At 33.2% G+C, this 5,602-nt stretch overlaps 1 pseudogene; it reads right to left on the bottom strand.

The window, feature by feature from the left end:
* Window positions 1–4,617: 4,617 nt before the first annotated feature.
* LOC147786689 (secreted RxLR effector protein 161 pseudogene) lies at window positions 4,618–5,361 on the bottom strand (annotated as a pseudogene).
* Between the last annotated feature and the right edge of the window lie 241 nt (window positions 5,362–5,602).

The following is a 5,602-nucleotide window of genomic DNA, read 5'->3' as shown; positions in this document are numbered from 1 at the left end:
AATCACTCCACAAGCAAGATTGATCATGTCGAGCTTGAATGATTCTACATGCAACCTAAACTACATAGAATTGCGAAGAAACTTAGTATTGGCTAAAGAAAAGCACACATGCTTCTTTTACTACATTTTCCAAGTCTTCTTACAAATACAACATACATGGCTTTATATAGTCTCAAAATGAAACTATTAAAGACATTCCAAGAGTTGTAACATTTATACTTAATAGACATAATTAACCATTATGTAATTGTAACCTAAAGTAACTAAAAAGTCTTAAAATACATTAATAAAATACAATAACTTTAAATTACTCTAAATTGTAATCCACCCAAAATTTATAACATGAAACTTCATTCTTCTTCAACGTGGCATGAATTGAAATATCTTTTGATAATTTCAACAATATTTTCTTCCCATCTTCATTGAAGCATATTGTATGATTGATGTCTCTTGGTTCATATCAATAACACTTATAACATACTTGTAATACAGGAAACATGCTCAGCCTATGGTGGGATTTTAAATCTATATGACATACTCTGTGCATATACATTTTCTATTTAATTAAAACATACATTTATAATGCATAATTAATTAAACACAATAAAGTGGATTGGTTTTGGCATTTAAAGCAAGCAATTAACTAAATTATTACATTAATAATTAAAAATAACTTGAACTGCTCCCGAGGATCACGAACTGGCGGAACCAACCCTTAAAAATGTTGAACCGGACCCCAACTAGCAGAAAAACACCCGAACCGCCTCTTCCATCTTCTTCTTCAGTTCAACTTGCTATCTCTTCCATTTTCGATCAATTACAACCTAAAATGGACTATAATGACTCCATAAATTACAAACCTTTCTTCACTCAATAAAGCCCATACGCATTAGGCCAATTATAATAATTGTATCAAATGGAAGTATATAAAATGCCAAAAACCATAAACATCCACTTTAGCAACCACAATTTTCATTCATGGAATGGTACCCACCATTCTAAAATTAATGTATATAAGTACCTAAAATTTACTCTATACCAATTGATGGTGTTACTATAACACGTGCGGACGCAATTTGGATCGTAGGCACTCTAAGTACATCAATTATAGTAAATTAACTAGCATGTTCATAAGTATTAAAATTCAAGGAGTTTGAGATCGTAGGCACTCTAAGTACATCAATTATAGTAAATTAACTAGCATGTTCATAAGTATTAAAATTCAAGGAGTTTGAGTACTAACTTTTTGTAGTTCAAATTCTTTTTTCCTCACGAACCGGTTTCGAACCACCACAAGTGTCTTCCCTACTATTCTCCGGCCTTAGAACAGGATTGTGGAATCCGGAGAGTGACTAAACTTGGAAGGGATTTAGTATATGTGAAGAGAGAATTTGTGAGGGACTTTCTCAAGCTTTTTTCAAGAAGAATTTCCATGTACCTTGATCACTCTATCTATAGAGTCATATTTGCATGGTCATGCAAATTTGAGATTACCAAATTTTGACACTCAAAATTCCACTCAAATTTGTGGGGTTTATTCAGCAAACATGCAAGTTTGGTTAAACCAAATTTTGACACTCAAAATTCCATTCAAATTTGTGGGATCATGTAGAGTTTGGTTAAACCAAATAAATATTCCACTAACTCAACACATGGACATTAAGTGAAGTCAACATTTTGACTTTCTTTATTTTAATTCAACAATTAATTTAATTAATTCATTTCAAATCAAAATAATATTAAATGATTAATTAAACAATTTAATTAATATTTAACATTAAATCAAATGCCAATTTCAATCCGGCACATATTGATTATGAATCCCTATTCGTAATTAAAATATTTAAATCTTATTTAAATATCTCATAATTAAAACAAAATGCGGTTAAATATATCAGCATATATTCCCTAATTTGAATTTGAATACTTCGAACTCACTCGTCAAACTGTTCTAAGGTTTAGTCCAATATGAGCTAGCAGGGGGACCTAATGGACCTACAAATCATGGGCTCCAACGATTCGAGATTAACCGGCTAAACTCATTAACCTTGTTAACCAACATTCGTTAACTACTAGGACACTCCACTATAGCGTAGTAGTTGTACTCCCCACAATATAGATATATTTCTATCCATTTGATATAACCATGATTAGTAAGTCGATCCTTCGCAGGTTTTCGTAACTAGAGCTGGGTCAATTTACCATTTTACCTCTAAAGTTACTTCTGTTGGATCGATATGACAACCCTAGAGGGGGGTGAATAGGATTTCAACAATGTAATTATTAATTTTTTTTTTTAATAACAATCAAACTTAATACCATGCAATAAAACTTAACAATAATTTAAAATTTAAATAGGAAAATGGTAGAAAATATAACACTATAGTTTTATAGTGGTTCGGTCAATCTCGACCTACTCCACTCCCCAAACACCTCTTGGGAATTTTAATATAACTTTCTGATTCTTTCCTCGGATCAGAGCCTAACCGCTACACCGCTCCTTTTACTACGAGTGCAAGAGCAAACTCAATCATTTCCACGGCTCAAGATCAAACCGGTACACCGCTCTTTTTACGAGTTCAAGAGCAAACTCAATCCTTTCCACGGCTCAAGATCAAACCGGTACAATTATCTGAAATCTTATAGAAACACACCACAACTCTCTGAAGTAATAGATGTACAATTTTCTCACAATACAATACATCTCTCTCAAGAATAAGATAAAAAAGAAATAGAATTGGAAGCTTTGGAGAGAGCAACAATGGAGGATTTTAAAAAAAATTTAGATCGAGAAAACTATGAAACTTGTGTATTGTGAAATGTTCTGTGTGTTGTGTTCTTAAAAATACGAAGAGGTAATGAGTTTAAATAGCGATCAAATTGTAAAAATAGGAATTGATACGGACCACTAAAACGTGAATCGAAACGTGGACCACGAAAAATAATATTGATTTACTTTTAAATTTATCGTAAAAAATTATAGACCACATGTTTTATTTATAAATCTAATTGAAATCATTATAAATGTAATTGAAATGATTTTTTAATTTAAACAATTTTTTCTTTCTCAAAACTAGTTTTCATAAATGTAAATGAAATCATTATAATTTCTTTCCATTTAAAAGTAACAACTAGTTTTCATAAATGTAAATAAAATCATTATAATTTTTTTTATTTAAAAGTAACGACTAGTTTCATAAATATAAATGAAATCATTATAATTTTTTCCATTTAAAAGTAACCGAAAACTTTTATAAATGTAATTGAAATGATTTTATAATTCAAATACTCCTCTTTTAATTTAAAAGTAATGGAAATCTTTTTATAAATGTAATTAAAACTCCACCATTTGTTACCCTACCAATTTTATAAATATCATACTTCGATTGGTCTCTGATGTCAATTTTGCCGCTGGTCCATGATGTCAATTTTGTCACCACATCATCACCTCAGGTATCTTATTTTGAATTTGATTGGTCCATGATGTCAATTTTGCCGCCACATCATCACGTCGGGTATCTTGTTTTGACTGAAACTTCTTCGTTTTATCTCTAATTTGAGTGAACTAAAAAAGACGTTGAAATCGTTATTTCCAACCTTACACTATGGACAAAATACTGAGAATGGTTAATAATTGAAGGTAGGTTTGTTATCATCAAAACATCAATTAATTAATTAATTAAAATTAATTAATTTGAGATTAAGGGCCAAAAAGCCAACAACTTCTTGTTTCTTTAAGTTCCACTAATGAACAATTAGTTTGTGGTCCAACTACCAAACCGAATCCCTCTCAGGCCAATGAAAGGGTGGGGCCCCTTGTTCAAGACCTGGAGTCAGTACTTAAGGGAACAACTTCACTATTATCCTTAGAAGGGGTAGGAGTGAATTCCATCTTACACCCTATGTCTCCAACTATTCACCCAGTCTTACCCCTGAAATGGGAGGCTTATTGAGTCGGCGAACTCGGGCCACTCTCACCCATGCAAATCTAAGGATAATTCGGAATAAACAGAAGTTCATAGTTAGCGAGATTAAGATCGAGTTACCTAGGTCATCGAATGAAAAAATCAGTCTCAACAGTAAATGGTATTATAAAGTGAGAGTGGTTTTCTTCATGGTCCGATCTTATGCAATACTTATTGCATAGGACACCCCCACTCACGTCTCCACATGTACAATTTAGTTATCACATTGTTTATATCATATACAAAAGTGGGTTGCATCCATAGTGTCCCCAGAATAAGGTACTCAGCCTTATCCTTGTACTATAGATCATTTTGACTATATACTTGAACTTGATCCACTCTTATGTCTCTACATATAGTTCAAGTAATCATACTATAGCCAGAGTGTTCTTAGTTTATTGGATTTAGATTAATGATCATAAAATCCACTTTATTCAATAATAATCTTTACTGAATAAACATCAATAATAACTTTATTGAAAACAAAATAGATTTTTGTTTACAAACTATGAGTTTTAGGACATAAAACCCAACAAACTTCCATTTGGACTGAAACTCTAGTGGGGTTTTATAATGTTGAGTAGAGAGAAATACATAAATACAATGAACTAGGGCATCACATACCCATGCATTTTCTCCTACTTGCTCTAGATTACATAACTCGTAGTTCTAGACTCACTTGGTGCCCTTCAAACACTTTAGCCGTGAGGGGCTTTGTAAATGGATCAGCAATGTTGTGTTCTGAAGCTATCTGTTTGACGATCACATCTCCTCGTTGCACAATCTCCCTTATGAGATGATATTTGTGTTCAATATGTTTTCCTCGCTTATGGCTTCTTGGTTCTTTAGAATATGCAACTACTCCACTGTTATCACAATAAAGAGTGATAGGCAGATGCATATTTGGAACAACTTCCAAATCAGTTATGAACTTCCTAAGTCATACGGATTCTTTCGCTACTTCACGAGCAACAACATACTCAGTCTCCATGGTGGAATCAGCAATACAACCTTGCTTTATGCTTCTCCATATTATTGCTCCTCCGTTCAGAGTGAAAATAGATCTCGATGTCGATTTCTTCGAATCTATATCGGTCTGAAAATCTGAGTCAGTGTACCCTGTAAGGATCAGATCCTTAGCGCCGTACATTAGCATATAGTCCCTCGTTCTCTTAAGATACTTGAGGATATTTTTAACGACAGTCCAATGAGCATGTCCTGGATTTGGCTGATATCTACTGACAATTCCTGCAGCATAGCATATGTCTGGCCGGGTACACAACATGGCATACATCAGACTACCGACTGCTGATGCATAGGGAATATGTCTCATATCCTCAACTTCTTGAGGTGTCTTAGGACTTTGTTCCTTCGACAAATGAACTCCATTCCTGAAAGGTAATAACCCTTTCTTGGAGTCCTGCATCTTATATCGAACCAACATTTTAATAAGATAAGGAAATCACTACAATGGGAGTAAGATTCAGATTACCTTGTTGATCGAATATCTCATGGTAAGAACATTGTTTGAGAATCGAATCACTCCACAAGCAAGATCGATCATGTCTAGCTTGAATGATTCTTGTTGATCAAATATCTCAAGGCAAGAATACTTAATTGAGATTCGAATCACTCCA

This window comes from Cucurbita pepo, chromosome 19 (genome assembly GCF_057944985.1).
Source record: "Cucurbita pepo subsp. pepo isolate OVF chromosome 19, ASM5794498v1, whole genome shotgun sequence".
Classification (NCBI taxonomy): domain Eukaryota; kingdom Viridiplantae; phylum Streptophyta; class Magnoliopsida; order Cucurbitales; family Cucurbitaceae; genus Cucurbita; species Cucurbita pepo.
The sequence above is the reverse complement of the archived record's forward strand: the minus strand, read 5'-3'. Positions and strand labels throughout refer to the sequence as shown.